This window comes from Crotalus tigris, unplaced genomic scaffold (assembly GCF_016545835.1).
Source record: "Crotalus tigris isolate CLP2741 ecotype Arizona unplaced genomic scaffold, ASM1654583v1 scf7180000017973.899353, whole genome shotgun sequence".
Classification (NCBI taxonomy): Eukaryota; Metazoa; Chordata; class Lepidosauria; order Squamata; family Viperidae; genus Crotalus; species Crotalus tigris.
Window position 1 is genome coordinate 290,389 of NW_024096753.1, and position 17,539 is coordinate 307,927.

The 17,539-nt window shown below is 39.1% G+C and overlaps 1 protein-coding gene across 1 annotated transcript in view; it reads right to left on the minus strand.

Annotated features, from left to right (window-relative positions):
• FGF10 (fibroblast growth factor 10) overlaps positions 1–17,539 on the minus strand; it is a 104,333-nt gene that overhangs the window by 69,622 nt on the left and 17,172 nt on the right. The window lies entirely within an intron of this gene.

A 17,539-nucleotide genomic window follows, 5' to 3' on the forward strand; every position in this document is an offset into this window, starting at 1 on the left:
AGAGATTCGTTGAAATGTGCAAGTACACTGTTAGAAGTGAGCAAGGCCTTGACTTTGTTAAAGCAAGCCTCATGTGTTTGTGACCACTGCCACACTGCTTGTTTGTCTAGTAGCCTGTAAAGAGGCTCAGCTACACTAGCTTTATGAGGAAGAAAAGAATTGTAGAAATTCAGGAGGCCCAGGAAGGCCTGAAGTTCGGCCTTGGACTTTGGCCTAGGTGCTTCTAAAATAGCTGTTAGTTTGGATTCAGCAGGGTGAATCCCAGCAGCATCAATTTTGAACCCCAGAAATTCAGTAGAAGGCACCCCAATCTTGCATTTGTCTTTTTTGAGCTTGAGGCCTGACTTCCTGAATCTTAACAGAACAGCCCTTAGCCTTTCAGCTAGAATGTGTGTGGAGTCTCCTGCAATTAAGACATCATCAAAGTAGGGGCAAACCCCTGGTATACCCCGTAGTGTGTTTTCCATTACGCTTTGGAAAATCCCAGGAGCGACATTCACTCCAAACTGCAGCCTTTTTACCTTAAAGGCTCCCCTGTGGGTCACAATAGTCTGAGCTATAGCAGCATCATCATCAACAGGCAGCTGTTGATACGCTTGAGCTAGGTCAAGCTTTGCAAAAACGCCCCCCCCCCTTGAGGGAGGCCAGAATATGACTGACCACAGGAACAGGATAGGCATGTTGCTGCAATGCCTTATTCAGAGTGCATTTGTAGTCAGCACAAATGCGAATGTCCCCATTTGCCTTTAGAGGCGTGACAATGGGGGTCTCCCAAGGACTGGAATCAACAGGTTCTAGGATTCCCTGTTGAATCAGTTTGTCTAACTCAGTGTCAATTTTACTCTTTAAAGCAAAAGGGACCCTTCTTGCTTTAATTCTAATGGGAGTGACAGTGGGGTCTAGCTTTAAGGACACAGGGGGTCCTTTGAATGTGCCCAGCTGGGGGCTGAAAACATCTGCAAATTCTTTGCAGACTTCCTGTAGGTCGAGTGTTTGTAAACTGTTGAGTCCTGTGACGTGTATCCCCAGGGCCTCAAACCAATCGAGTCCTATGAGACTCGTTCGTTCACCCCCTACTACTAATAAGTCTAGTGGACCTTCAAAACTCTTGTATTGCACGTTAAGGGTGGCCTCCCCCTTAACACACACTCTTGAATTTTGAAAATCTGTTAACACAATGTCAGAAGGCCTTAACTTGGCCTGAGTTCCACTACCGGAACAAATCTTCCTAAATGTATGCAAGGAGATAATTGAAAAGGCAGACCCTGTGTCTAGTTCCATAGATAATGGAACCCCTTGTAGCTTCACCTTGAGTGACAGCTTTTTCTTAATGGGCTTGTGTGTGCCTGTCCTAAGGATGCTTCTTCGCGAAGCGCAAAACCCTACCCTATTCTGGCTGGGGAATCTGGTACCTTTCAGGCGCAGTTCTTCCTGAGGTTGTACCTTTCGTCGGCCCAGACACACAGCTGCAATGTGTCCTTGTTTGCCGCATGCCCGGCAGGTAGCGGAGCGGAACTTGCAGTCGGTTCTCCTGTGGCGACCTCCACAGCCGATGCACTTGAGCGGAGCTGAAGAGCTTCCCTTCTGTTTTTCTTCCGTCGTGGGGTGGAGACGGTCGACTTCCTCGTCCGGATCCTCCTCGGAGTTTCTTTGGGCGTCTTCCTGGTGCACGGATGCAACCTCTGGACTGTTTCTGATCGGCCGCATGTTCTTGACAGCGCCGCCTGCTGCTTCTTCTGCGGTGACTTCCCTTAAGGCATCTTGGTAGGACAATTCTTCTTTAGCGAAAAGTCTTTGTTGTAGATCTCGATGCCTTAACCCGCACACGAATCGGTCCCTCAGTCGTTCTTCGAGGTCTTTGAACTCGCAGTGCTTGGCGGCCTTCCGTAATGCGGCGATGAATTCTTTGGCCGACTCACCGGGCCGTTGATCCCTCTGCTCGAAGGTGTGGCGCCATGCGATGACGGACATCTTGGGGTGGAAGTGCTCCTTCAGTAACTTCTTCAGATCTGCGTAGCTGACAGACTCTACTGGAACAGGTGCTGCAAGGTTTTCTGCGATGTCGAAGGCGTCTTGACCGCAAACACAAAGCAGGGTGGCAGCCTTCAAGCTCTCTTCCCTCACTTGGTTTGCCTTGAAGTAGTTCTCCACCCTGGCTACGTATGACTCCCACCGCTCTGGATGTGAGACGTCGAATTCCGAAAGCCTTCCGATTTTCGCCATCTTCAGAAGACGGGTCTATCAGCCAGCCTACCCCCGAATGCGCACTGGATTGGCGGGTAGCTGCCGAGTCGACGCCGTTCCGCCGCTCAGGACTCACTTGGGTAAGCTTACACTTCTTCCTTTCCAGGCGGTGTAAGGCAATCCCATCCTCGTCGCCAGTGTTGAGTCCTTGGCGGGAAGCAGACACGAGAAGCAGTTGAAGTTCTCAGTTTCCTTTATTCAGCGTTCAGCTTACAAGTAGATGGCTTCAGCAGCTCCCAAAACCTCCCAGCTTCTTATATAGACGCTTCCTGGGTAAATGTGATACTTTTTCCGCGCCAGCACCCGCGCATGCGCACGGCGCTGGCGACAGCCTGTCTGGTCCCGGGCAGCTTTGCACCTGCCCGGGACTGCCTGCAAACGCCTGAGCCGTTTGCAAGGCTCGGGACATAACAGTTATGGCAAACCTTTTAGAGACCGAGTGCCCAAACTGCAACCCAAAACCATTTATGCATCGTCGGGTGCCGGGTGGGTGTGGCCCATTGGCTGGATGTAGCCCATTGGGTGGGCATGGCTGCGGTGGTAACAGCAGACTGGGTGGGACTAAAAAGTTCAATCAATCAATTCCAACTTTGCAAGATCTTTTTTTTCCCGCGAGAAGTTGAAATTGACTGATTGATTGAACCTTTTTTTGTGTATGTACACGGCAGCGGAGGCTTAAAGCAAAAAGGTTTTATAAAACCCATCTGAAGGCCTAGGACTGGGGCAACGGCATGCATGCCCACAGAGAGGGCTCTGAGTGCCGCCTCTGGCACCCATGCCATAGGTTCGCCGTCACTGAGTTAGAACATACCTTCAAGCTCCTGAGATCTTTCCTTCTGGACAAGTAAACATATCCTCTTTTATTATACTGTACTTAGAATGTTATACCTTTCTTATAAGATTGAACATTTCTCCAAATATTACGTAAGTCAAATTGGCACATGTGGCATTAATGAAGATAATATTTTCAGTTGCCTTCTACTTCTTTTGCAAAAATTCTCTCACTACAGTTCCCTTTATGAACCTTTCACCATTGCAAAACATTTCCTGCTCCATAAGCTGAATCAGCTGTGGACTCTGTCCACAAATATGTATGTGGCAGAAGTGAGAAGCAAAGCTAGCATGGTAAATTTTGTGCAAAATCTGGATGCTACTCTCCGTACTGTTTAGTGTGTGGTCTGAGGCATGAAGCCATAGAATTTTTTTTATTTGATTTTTTTTGTTGGTTGAAATAGATTTTGCATATTCTCGTTTAGTCTGCAGACTAACCAAAGTCATGGAGAAGTAACTGAATAGGAGAAGAATGAAGAGAGCAGTATAATTTTAATAGTAGTGTCCATTAATCCTTTCCCCATTTTTAAATGTCTTTATCAAGAGGTTTTCATCAACATGCAGACGTTCATGGAATAATCGAGCATCTTGATAGTTGGAGAGAACCAAGTTGATAAATATATAACATGGAATACATAAGAATGTGACTTTGTTTTATTTCTGCATGAAATAAAGTGGATTTATGCAATGCATAACAAAAATAAAGAGAGCCAAAAATTATGCTTAATCCATCAACTTGTATTGCAGTCTGCTGGGAATGTCATGAATATCTGTCATGTTTTTTTCCTAGAAAGGAACCTTTATTGATGCCTGTATTATAAGAGTTGTTCAGGATCAAAATCTGAACTTTTTGGAAAGAACAGAATAAGTCAGAGACAATCGGAGAAATATGTTTAACTCCCTTCAGAATGGATAAAGGTTTGGTAAACAATTGTTATTATTCCTTCATATTTCAATAGATGGCAGCATTTCAAAGAAAGGGATGCTTCCTTTAGAGCAGATGTGTCAAATTCAAAGCCCGCAGGCCAGATTCAGCCTGCCATATGTTTAGATCTGGCCTGCAAGCAGACTAGAAGGAGGAGGTGATTGAGTAGTTACTTCCTTGCTTCTTTGGGTGTCTTGTCACTGGCAGAGGGCTAGCAGAGGATGGGCAGCGGAACCTCTCCAACACATGGAGCTGTACGGCAGAGGTAGCCACAGGGGCAGGCTGGCATGGGTCTATGACAACTCACAGCAGCCAGGTGGGCATGGCTGGGTAGGCGTGGTCGGGTAGGTGCAGCTGGCCTGGCCTCACTGACTCGGGACAGCTGGGTTGGCACGGAACAAGTCACACCAGCTAATTTGACATGGGGACAACTCGGTGCCCCACAAGCTCTTCGCTTCCCCAAACTGCCAGCAGCCAAGCACGTACGCATGCACACACACATACACACACACACACTGCATTTCAAATTTGGGGACTTTTATCCACAAAGGAAGGAAAAGTCCTTTTCCCCAAGTCCAGGCATGATTGGCAGCTTGCCAACTTAGATGTGGATAAAAGTCTCCAGACTTGGAAAGGTGTGTGTGTGTGTGTGTGTGTGTGTGTGTGTGTCCAGATATGTGCACAACATGCCAAAGGAAATGTTCTTTTCTCAATCCCAGACATCTGAGCATTGGCGTTTCGCTGGCCAGTGCCCCTTCCTGGCAAAGCAGGAGGTGGAGGGTGATGCTGCTGTGCATGGAAGCATAGAGTCAAACTTTTGCCTTGAAAGGGAATCCTTTCGAGAAGAATGCTGGCTTGTTGGGGCAGCCTTTCTTCATGCAGCTCCCCGCCACCCCTCCTTCTTCAGAGATATTTGTAATTCAACCAAGAACTTTGGCATGCTGCACACATGCACACTCCATTCCAAGCTGGAGACTTTTATCCACATCTGAGCTGGCAAGCTGTCAATCATGCCTGGGCTTGGAGAGAAGGACCTCTGCTTTCTCTTTGTATAAAAGTCCCCAAACTTGGAATGTGTGTGTGTTTGTGTATGAATGATGTGTGTGTGTGTGTGTGTGCTTGGCTGCCAGCAGTTTTGGAAGGTGAGGAGCTTGTGGGGAACTGAGTTGTCCCCACTCGAGTTAGCCCATGTGATTTGTTCCATGCTGACCCAGCTATCCTGAATCATCACAGCTGGGCCAGCTGCACCTACCCTGTAACGCCTACCCAGTCACACCCATCTGGCCCTACTGAGTCAGCAGCATTGAGTGAGTGGCTCGACGTGGCCAGCTCAATGCCGTTTACTTGGGGCAGCTGACTTGCTATGGCCAGATGGGTATGGTAGGTAGGTGTGGCTGGTTTTAAGCTCTAAAGCAGTGTTTCTCATCCTTGGCAGCTTTAAGATATGTAGACTTCAACTCCCAGAATTCCCCAGCCAGCAAGGCTGCCTGAGGAATTCTGGGAGTAGAAGTCCACACGTCTTAAAAAAAAAAGATTACCCTAAAGCCATGAGAAGACTGACTACTTAGTCAGCTCAAACCATTACTTGTTGCAACAATATTTTAGAGCTGGCTAATGGAAGATCATGTGGATTTGTAAATTATAGATCTCCTCAAGGATCTCCCATAATATAATGGAGATGACCTCATGGAGCCACTTGAAAAATAAGCATTTGTTGGTTTGGTCCATGCAAAATGGTCTTTTGCTCCCTTGGTATGTTTTATTGGATTAATTTACCTAAAATACTCTTATTATAGTGACCAGTCTGTAGAATGACCAAAGTTAGTAGTAAGTATATATGGTACCATTTCTGGTTACTTATTTAGCCTTCCCATTATTATTTTTGCTTTACTTTGAACATTTTCTATGGTCACAGAATGAACAATCCTGGTGTATCTCTGTTTGGCACATAATTGATCTTCCAAAAAGTTTTATAACATTCACTTCTTAAATTAATGAGGTTCTTTGATTTTTTTCAAGGCTACTTCAAGTAAATGATTCCATTTTTATTTGATTTCTAACTTAGATTTATTAATGAACCTTATTTAACCTTACTACAGGGCCTCTGTGCTGAGTGAAATTTCCCCACTATATTTTATTGTATTCCTTAAGGTAATTATCCAATCAAGATTACATCTCCACCCTTCACTCTGAGAGGTCTCTCGTTTTTCCATTCCTCTCTGCTGAACAATATTTAGTGTGTTCCTGGGATATTTTGCAGCAAAACCAAATTGCAGGACTAAGGGAAAAATTAAAACCAGATCTATTATTTCTCTTATTAATAAAGTGGGTCAACGTGATGCAGTATTTTATATTTCAGACTGGAATTGATGAGATGTAGTTCAAATATTCTCTAAGACAAGATACTTTGTTCAATTACTGTATTTAAGTTTAATTTAACTTACAGGTTTATAGTATTGCAACAGCAAAATTGGCACAAAGATCCTAGTGCTTTGAGTTCTTTGTAGAATAGGAGGGATAGAATTGTATATTATACGTTAAAAAATGCCGAGTGATAAAATGTTGGACAGGAGGAAGGAGAAAAATAAGCAAACAAAGGAAACATTAAAAACAAAAGCTATTAGAAACGTATTTGTGAGGCTGATGATAATAAAAGGAGTTAGGAATTCGCTATTGTTCTGCCAGTATGGTATAGTTGGAATTTGGGCAACATCTGATTCAGGCTAAGTTCAAATCTCGACTTTGCCGTTAAATTTATTTTCTCTGCTGAAGGGAGAAATTATTATGGTCCTTGCCTGGAGGGAAAATGGTTTCTAAATAAGCAAGCAGGCAAACCAACTAAATAGCTGATATTTATTTGGGCACCAAGAAAAAAGAAAGAAGCAGATTTTAAGCAAAAAATAAAATAACGTAATAAAATCAATAAAATAGTAAAATAAAATAATAAAATAAAATAGTAAAATAAAATAATAAAATAAAGATTTGGAAAAGGCACAAGAAAGTTTGTGGTAGCATGGGGCGATTTATTAGAATGATCATAGGCAGCTTCTACTGTGATGCAACACCCCAGCCTAAATGTCAATAATTTTTATAGTTGCAAAGGGTACTAAATATGAAACGGCCCTGCCTCAAAACATAACAGGTAGCCAGGATCATGTATCTATTACCTTGTTACCAAAACTCTGATTGCAATTTTGCCATAGTGTACCATTCTGGAAGATAAACTTCTAATTCAGAAAATATCTAAGAAGCCTAAATGTAGATAATCAGAGCTTCTAAGATTATCTCATTGGTCACTGATTGCATGATGTGACTCTTCGCCCTAAAACTCAAACAAAATTTTCTGTAAATAAATATTTAGGATTGAGGCAGGATTTCACAATCATTAAAATGATGCTTCCAAAAAGGTAAACAAAGGCAGACTTGAACTGCATTATTTCAAGCATGGATCAAGAATGGCAACTTACATGTCTACCATAAATTCAAAGGTTTATATTGTACTTTGAACTTATATTGGTCTCCTTAAGCTTTAAGCAAACCAGTATTCTCTCCCTCCCACCCATATCAGCACTAAAGGAATAAGGTGAATATTATAATTAAATAATATATTTTAGACTATATATAAACTACTTGAATCATTCAAATGATTGGACACAAATACATTATTTATAAATACCTATAAATAAATATTCTGAACATATTTCTCTAAAGATAACAATTCTTGCAAATCACACTTGATTTCTAACTATTTCATAGATATTTGAACAGTACAGAAATGGTTTGTCATTACTTTCTTCTGATCTTGTTTTTAAACTTCTTAATATAATATATAGAATTAAGATTTTCTGGTGATCTATCATCAAAATATTAGACATCCTCAACCCTGCTTTGTTTTTCTAATATCAGACAAGGTTGGCTTAGAGTTTCCACCTATCTAGGTTCAATGTAGAAACTTACAGTCATCCATTCCAGATTTGTGTACTTAAATTCTTCGTTACGAACATTGTAGAAGCAGAATAGAAAAACTGTTGATGCCTTTAAATTTGACTGAACATGGAACAACTCAAGCCAGTGTACTCTTGTGAGGCATAAATGACCAAACTCAGATGACCATATAGTTTACATATTATATGAAAACCCAGCTCTCTGGAGAAATGCTGGTTAGTGAAGAAAAGAGACAAGGACAACCAGCAACAAGATGGATAGATTCAGTTATACTGGTGATAGATGCACTATTGGAAGACTTGAAAAGATACACTGGGAACAGATTTTTGTTGAGAAAAATGTGGACATTAAGAGTCAACATCAACTTGATGGCACATAAACCAATCAGTTCCAAATTAAGCAAAAGATTGGACTACGTGACTTTCAAAATCATTTCAGTCTATAATCCTACAATTATTCTATATATTTATAGCAAAAATGATGCGGCTCATCATCAAACACTAATAATGAAACTTGTCATGTTTACAATACCAGAACAGTACTAATTTTCTTGCACAAAAAACATTATTAGTAAAGCATATCAAGGAAGTTTGTTCGCAACAAAAGCACATCTATTTCAAGGCAACATTGTTTCAAGTTAATTTTTTATCTTTAATAACTATCTGATTGTTGTGTGACCCTATACTAATGGGACTTGATTTGAATGGAATTTTTTCCTCAAGAATATAACTGAGCAGCTTTATTCAATCCACTGCCCTTCAGATGCGAGAATTCTAGGAGTTGTATAAACAGAGGGCACCAAATTGGAGAAAGCTGTTTTATGGGATTTTATTTGAAAGGAACTGATTTAGCATTTGGGTAATAGAATGAGAGCTGTTCATATAAATACATTAGCCACTAATTCAAATAAATCCAGTACATTAATTTATATAAATAAATCAGCACTCCTAGAATGCCATCAGATCACTTTACATGATATCAAGAATCATACATTATTTCCCCAGTTTTTTACACCTTTTCCATCCTATCTCACTATAGTTAAAGTTATATCAACTCTAAAGCTAAGCACATTTAATGCCAAAGAAATTCCCATTAAATCAGGAAAAGACATCAATATTAACCCGAGGTTTAATGTTAGAATTTAACAAAATGGTGTGGGCATAGACAGAAGTACAGAAAATAAAATAAAAAATAACAGGAAAGGAAAGGCTTACAACTTCAAAATTATACTGTAATCCCCTTCCTTTCTCAGGCTCAAATTCTCTATGTAGAACTATGGTAAATTTTCCTGTTATTGACAGGGTGAGGTCCAATTACCTAATAGCTACATATACTATAAGAATATAATAGATTACTGGATCAAGGTATATTTTAATCCAGTATTTTGTTTCCTCACAGTTGTCAACCAGAGGCCCCTAGGTGCTTGTAACATGGAGACAGAGGCCTACTTGTCTTCTGGATACTTTTTCCTCCAACTAGCATTGGAAGTATATTGTCAAACCCAGCCAGGAGGACCATGGAATGGTGAAAACACTTAACAGATCTAAACTGATCCCTAGTATTGACTCTCTAGTCAATGGACTTTTCTTACTTTCTAGTGAAATTCCTTAAAGTCATGTGTTTGTGCCTAAAGGGGAGGTTCCAAATTATAACTAAACAAAGAATTGCTATAAGCAAAACTACAGTGAAAATTTGCATTTTTCTGACAACACAGTTGCAGCATTGTCTCTTAAAGCATAAAGAGAAATCAATACTTGTTGCAAGGCAGATAACCAATTACACAAATCTTATTATTACTTTTTCTTTCATAATATGTGTGTATGAACCTTTACATGTGAAAAAAGTCATTTTTAAAGAGGAATTTAATTAGTTTGGACATGGTACAGAATGTACCATTGAAATATAGGGGGGAGGTTAAAAGTAGGGAGAAGGGGAAAAAAAAAAAAGAATGAGACTATTGGAATGGCAGTGATTTTAAATTATTCAGAAAGTTAGTTACCAGGAGCTATGTCCATAGACCAGTTCTTCAGAGAAATCTGACAAAGATATGAGAATGTTATAATCCTAATTCAAATTTTGAGATACACATTTGCAATGGGGAGGGAGAAGAAGTAGGGGAAATCTTTCTGCAAGACCCCATACTCCCCAACTTGGAATTATTTAGACATGTTGTGAATGAACTCCCAGAATTTCCCAGTCAACATAGATTTTTTTACCCATTCTACTACTTTTTTGGGGGAAAGGATCTTGGGAAATGTTGAGGAGTCTTTAGTGCTGTCTGAGCTTGTTGTTTTCTTACAACATTTCATTACCCAAACTAGGTAACATCATCAGTGCAGAAACATTTGCTGAAGAACAAAAAGTGTGAGAAGAAGCTACGCTAAACTGCTTTATCCCAACATCTGCCACCTCCAGAATGGCTATGCTGTACCACACATGTATTATATTTAATTAGATCACGCTTCTCTCAATTAATACAAATTCTAGATTTGTACAGTGTGTTCCTCTCTATTAAGCTAACAGTAGGAATGGGATTTGCACAACATGCTGAATCATAAAGTAGCTAATCACATTTTAGTGTAATGAATAGTGAGAAACCAGACACAATTTCAACATATAGCTTTAGGAATATGTTTGTCTCAGATAAGAGAAGTTCAACATGTGGTTTTGGGCTAAGCCTTTTAAAAACAATGCAAAAACCTATGACCAAAAATCATACTAGGCTGGAAAAGAGTTAGTTTGTATACAGTAGATTCTTGCTTTACCAAGTCTGTTTGAGGTTTTGGGGTCTGGATAGGATTAGGATTAATTCAAAACAAGTCATTAACTCCACTCTGGTACTGCAACTCAATGAAATAAATTTTAATGAGCCACTATTTGGGCTTTAGTAGGTCAATAGATTCACTTACTAAATATGCATATTGATAAAAGATTTATTAAGAAAAAAGCCTATTTTCACTGTTACTTTTTTTCAATGTGATTCCTTCCAGATGAATTGGACTGAAAGTTCCAGCAGGCCATGTTTCCCAATACAGCTTGTAGGTACCCAGTCAAGAAAACCTGTTCTTTATTTTCAGATAATGCACCCAACATTTAAATGAAGTTTTTCCTCCTATTTTGGCATCTATTTTGGTGTACCCATATATTCATACTTGTAAATAGTCAGAAACATCCATTAAAAGTCAATTAAAAACCCATTTGATCAATTGTATCACTAACTGTTTAAATATTTGAATCCTATTATTAAGTTTAAGGGACTAACACTCCTCCCCAAACCTGACCTGTGAGGATAATGAGTACTCTGGGGAAGTTTATTTATTTCATTGTTGGATTTACTGGCAACTCCAAACCAAATATACATTAGGATTACTTCTGGTAAAGTGGCATTTTTTGACTGGTCACACCTGTCAAAATGGGGCAACCATTTTGTGAACAGACAAACTTCCCATAGCAGCCATTTTTTCTCACAACATATTCACAATGGTCAAATAGGTTCCCAAAGATTAGGTGATCCCTAGCTTTGTTGTTGTTGTTAATTGCGAAGTCGTGTCCGACCCATCACGACCCCATGGACAACGTTCCTCCAGGTCTTCCTGTCCTCTACCATCTTCTGGAGTCCATTTAAATTTGCACCTACTGCTTCAGTGACTCCATCCAGCCATCTCATTCTCTGTCGTCCCCTTCTTCTATTGCCCTCAATCTTTCCCAGCATTAGGCTCTTCTCCAGTGAATCCTTCCTTCTCATTAGGTGGCCAAAGTACTTGAGTTTCAACTTCAGGATCTGGCCTTCTAAAGAGCAGTCGGGGTTGATCTCTTCTAGGACTGACCGGTTTGAACGCCTTGCAGTCCAAGGGACTCGCAGGAGTCTTCTCCAGCACCATAGTTCAAAGGCCTCAATTCTTTTGCGCTCAGCCTTTCTTATGGTGATCCCTAGCTTATAGTATGCTAAATATATTAATATTTAGGTCTTACCTAAAGATTGTATACTGTCTACAATACCCAAGTTACAACCTATCCACAATATCTTGAATATCATTCTTGTCTTGGATTTAAATTGTTGTAAAATGAGGTTGTATAGTAAACGTTCAGGCAATGTACCTTCCCATAATAAACAATCTAAAGAAACATTTGAGGCTGTAGGATGCCCAGTTTTCAAGCAATCCCAACCAGGCAATGCTAGAATTTCATTACCTAGTTCCAGAACTGGATAGGACTATGTCAAACATAGTTACTTTGGCATCTTACAGGCTTCTGTGCTTGGCAGGATAAACTGTAGTTTTCTCTTTTAACTTGCCTTTTTTTTTAATGCAACACAATTCAGAATAAACACAAAGAACTAGATGTAACCTTCTGATATTAATGAAAAGATATAGTATTTCGTCTCAGTGTTTCAAATATATGAGTTTAATTACCGAAAGTCTGAAGCAAATTTTTAACTTGTTGAATTATTTATTTATTTATTTTGGTGTGGGTTTTTTTCTTTAATTAAAGTCCAGTAAAATGACTCCCTGTTATTTGGAGTCACTTACAGTTTACAGTGTAAAACACATTCTGGTTTTCCTTATTTTCAAATATTATGAATTACATAGTTCTTTATGCACTTAAATATACACTTAACACTATATATGTTTAATATACATTTAACACCAACAACAATATGAATGAGTCAAGCTGGCATTGAAAAGGTGTCTTAATGTATATACATTTGAATCCAAGAATTATCTCTAGCTATTTTGCAGAGACCAAATGCACATTCCCTAATACACATTGACTAATATTTTTATTTAGCATTCCATGAACTGTCAAGTAGTTGACAGCAAGAATAAGTTGTGACCAAGAATATGCCAATTAGACATGAAATCCAGCTGAGCGACTTGGGTCAGTCACTCTGTCTCACAGAGTGGTTTTGGTGAGGAAAATAGGAGAAGGAAGGAATATTAATATGTTTGTCACCTTGGATAATAAACTCCAGAAACACAGAAAGCATTTTAAGGAACAATAAAATAGGGGTTCTTGCCTGTGATGCTATTTGTAGACATAGCATAAATTCTACAGATAGATCTGCTTGATCAATATTTCCCACTGGGAAATGTTGACTGCTTCATTTTCGGAATGTATACATACACTCCACACAATCTTTTAAATATCAGTTGTCCCAAGAATCCATTTTTCCTTATTGCGTTAATGATAGTTGTCTGGGATGCTTGTAGTTTTTATGTACCAATAGGTACAATTTGTTCCAAAGCACTAGTTGTACTTGTAGAATACTATTAGAAAGAATTTGTGGATTTACTCATCTAAACAGGAAAAATTAAGCAATATACTTTTCCATCAGCATTGGGAAATTGGGCACATTCATAAACTGCATAGTTAGCCCAGCATGTATTACCTCTTTGTGAGAAGCAATGTCATGCAAAGCAGCGAAGATTGAGAAATAGTAAGAGAAGAAATCAAAGGTAGGAGATAAGAAAAAAGGAAGGGAAATTTAATTAAATCTAGTTTACATCAATACCCTTCCGTGTATCTCCCCGTACTGTTCTATCTTTGTAAACTATCCTTGCTTTTATCTCATCTATACAGTTTTTCATACAGTGTTCTTTGTCATTTCATACTTGTTAAAATGTATCTCTAAATTTGAAATGCTAATAGGAGACCATGCCTAGCATCAAACTGGGCCTTGGTTGTATTTTTGGCTTGCTGGCCAAAAATGTGTCTGAACTGCCAGCCTTCTCCTTGGTATCAGCAGCAAATACTACACAGGATTTGGAGAGAACTGAGGCTGGTAACTTCTTGTAACTGCTCCTCTTTTGTATTTTTTTTTAATTTTGCAGCCTCTGACCATCATTGTCAAAATATGTTATTATGATTTCCAAGTAATGTATAGAACAAAACTTGTACAGTTGTGGAAAATTAAAGATTCCCCACACACCCTCTTCAAAAACTTGTATACATGGCCACCACCATGTATATGAAGCACTCTGCCACTTAGCTTCATCAGTTTATTCTTAGCCCTAAAATGTCAAGCATAGTCCACAGCTATTGGAAATACCAATGGAACGGGGGAAGAAAGAAACACCCACAATTCTTGCTTTTCCATGTGCTAATTTACTGGTTTCTGTTCATAATCAGTTTCTACTTATCACATAAATTAAATTAAAATAAGCACTGTAGCAACTAGACTTACCAATTGTAGTGTTACTGTCACCAAAAACATCTACTAGCAGCTCTTACTTTGCCCATAATTATGTCTTCTTCTCATGATCAAAATCCAGTGAATATTGCACTGGACTGGGCTCCTGAGCAAAACTTTCTTTTTGAAAAAGTGCTCCTCATTAGTGCTTCATACCCAAAAAGAACTTCAGTGCTATCCAGCCACTTTGAGTAAGAGAAAGACGTTCTGACTTGATTCTATTTCTGTGCAATAGGTTAATAACAGTTAAAATGCAGTGGCATCTCACAAGAATTAGAATTTCAGAATTAGCAGCTATCATGGAGTGGTGTTGGAATCTATTCATGTAAAATCCATATACTATGGCTGTAGTATTATTTATCCTTTTATTATCTCTTATTTCCCCCTATTACTGGTTGTACACTTTTAGTATATTATTATCTCTGTTGTTTTGCAAGTATACTGAGTGCTTCTGAATTGGAGACAAATTCCTTTATTTATTGGGCAAATAAAGCTATTCTATTCTATTCTATTCTATTCTTTACACCGTGAAGAGTCTGTTTTGTTAGAATTTAAAAGCATAAATTAGAGATGCTATAATAATTACATCCTGCATTATGGATGAAGTATATAGCTACATAACTATATGTATCTATGTTGTCTCTATATATCCACTAGACTTGTGCAAGGCAGTTATGCTTTGCCCTGAGAAGACCCATCATTCCACAAAAGTGATAAAACTTGCCTTGTCTAGGTTCTCTGTATTGAACTCAGGCCTTTGCTAGCAGTTCCAACCGCCGATAGAAGCTCCTATGCATTGTGAGAAGCATTTTAGTCAAGGCCTGAAATGAAGCAATATGGCCACTTTGCTTTTACAAGGCAGTATGTGCTGCTTTAGTAAGCAGCTTCAAAGGAATGATTTGCCTGAAACATTGTCAAAGCAAAAAACCAAAGTTTCGTAAAAATCTTAAAATCTAGATTCTGCAGCTGGGAAATATAACCTGGTCTCAACATTAAGCAGGCTTAGCAGCTATCATGAGAATGCCTGAGAGAAAATATGAAAACACCTTCCACACTTCCACCACTAAAGGTGGCTTATCAGCCACTACCAGAACAGTTCATGGCTGCTAATCACTTCCTGGCTATATGCCAGATCATTGTTCCATGAATTATTCCCAGTTTATTTCCTCCTTTGCAACACAAGCATGGCACAATGGTATTGGGAAAATCCTATCTATCTACCACTTAGATGTCTTTTGCAAATATGTAGCATTTTTACATCAGCACACACAAACATTGTCAGTATATAATAAAAACTGTCCAATATCAGCCAGTGAATTTACCATATTTCAATTCCCATTAGAATAATTTGATCTATTTCCATGTGTTCACATGTGCTAGAAACGTGTACATGTGACCTGTAAAATCAGCAGCAGCTAAATATGTCCAATGACTTCTCAAAAACCTAGTAAGAACTATGCACTAAAATTTTAACATAAGATATGCTAAAGTACAGGTAGTCCTTGACCTACAACCACAATTGAGCCAAAACTTTATGTCACGAAACAAGATAGTTATTAAGTGAATTTTTCCCCATTTTATGATCTGTCTTGCCATGGTTAAGTGAATCACTCTTGATTAGTTAGTAACACAATTGTAAAGTGAATCTGGCTTCCCCATTGACCTGATAGACAGAAGGTAGCAAAAGATGATCATGTGATCCTGAGACAGTGCAACCATCATACACGTGAGCTAGTTGCTTAGCTTTCGAATGTTGGTTTTAAGTGTGAAAACTGGTCATAAGCCACTTTTTCTCAGTGCCATTGTAACTTCCAAGGTCACTAAACAAATGGTTGTAAGTCAAGGACTACATGTATGCCACTGGTAGCAGCAGTAGTTTACATGATTTCCAGCTAGGGCATGTAACTGCAATAATCTACCTGTATTTAAGCAGTTTTTGAATTAGATTATTTTATAAAGTGCTGCTTTTCCCAGTTATAGTCTAGATAGCAGTTGATGAGTGCAAAATAAAACCTGACAAATGAACAGTTTAACTCAATGCATTATTTACTCAGGTGTATCTCAGATTAATTTCAGGGGGATCTACTCCCATGTTAATGGGCATATGATTGGAACAAAGTCATGCAAAGGGCATTTGTATGATCTCATGAAATGGAGTAATAGGTTGGGATAGAATGGACAATCATGCTGAAGAATGGAAAGAGAAATGACAGAAGAAGAAAGATAGAAATGTCTAATTGACTAGACAGGAGGCTGCTATTTTCTACTAATATATGCTTGCAAAGCAAACATAGTTGTTGAATGCATTCAGCCTTGGCCTGAATCCAAGACTCTGAGACACGTACATATTAGGCTTAGAGGTGTAAAATTTCTGGAAATCTGCTGTGTATTGGGGTCAATAAACAGAACCTTTTTCCTCTGTTGCGGACACCACTGGAGAATAAAATGCAGACATTATGGGAATTCCCATTTTATACACAGTACAATACACACTTATCAAATTATATTTCATTTAAAAAGCTAAGACCAAGTTCCTAATCCATTTAAAATAAGTGTGTGTGTGTGGGGGGACTATTTATGTCTGGAGGCTACATTCCCTTGAAGGCACTTGGCCGGTAATGAAAAGGATAGAAAAAAGTGCAGCTCTCTCTCTCTCTCTCTCTCTCTCTCTCTCTCTCTCTCTCTCTCTCTCTCTCTCTCTCTCTCTCTCCCTCCCTCCCTCCCTCCCTCCCTCCCTCCCTCCCTCTGCCTCTCCGTCTCCCTTTCTCTCTCCCTGTCCCTCTCCTTTTTTCCTCTATCTTTTCTTTCATTCAACTCTCTTTTTCACATTGCCAATTGGCTCTCAGATGGAGGAAGCAAAATGATAGTTGCAGCATTGTTTATCTTGAAGCGCTTACAAAAAAGGGAAGGTCCTGAATCAGAGTATGGTTGCCATCTTGCCTATTTTGAACATTGATCCACCCCTTGGGAATGCTATTGGATAATGCTACATGTACACTGCTTTTTGTTGGTTGGATAAATTGCTCTTGCTAAAAATCTGAACTACAGTTGGATATGAACAATATTTCAAAATTATTCACTGGTTTATGGGCAAAGAAATTGGGTGGAAAATTTCACTGAATTTCTCTAGGGAAAGTAAACATTTTCACTGTTACTAGAGAGCATGACCCCTTGGTGGTCACAATAGTGTCACTACTAGAAAAAAGCCAGATAAGAAATTTCCTTGGGATTTTAATAGAAGTGTGAGAAGCAAGGGAGTCTGCTACAGAAATGTTTATATAATGAAAGTGTAGACATTCTCAGCTGGACATCTATGCTACAATAAAATAAATGCAAGAATGCCACATCGTAAGAATCTATCTAACGTTCTCCACTCTCTTGAAAGGAAATTATTTTTCATCAAA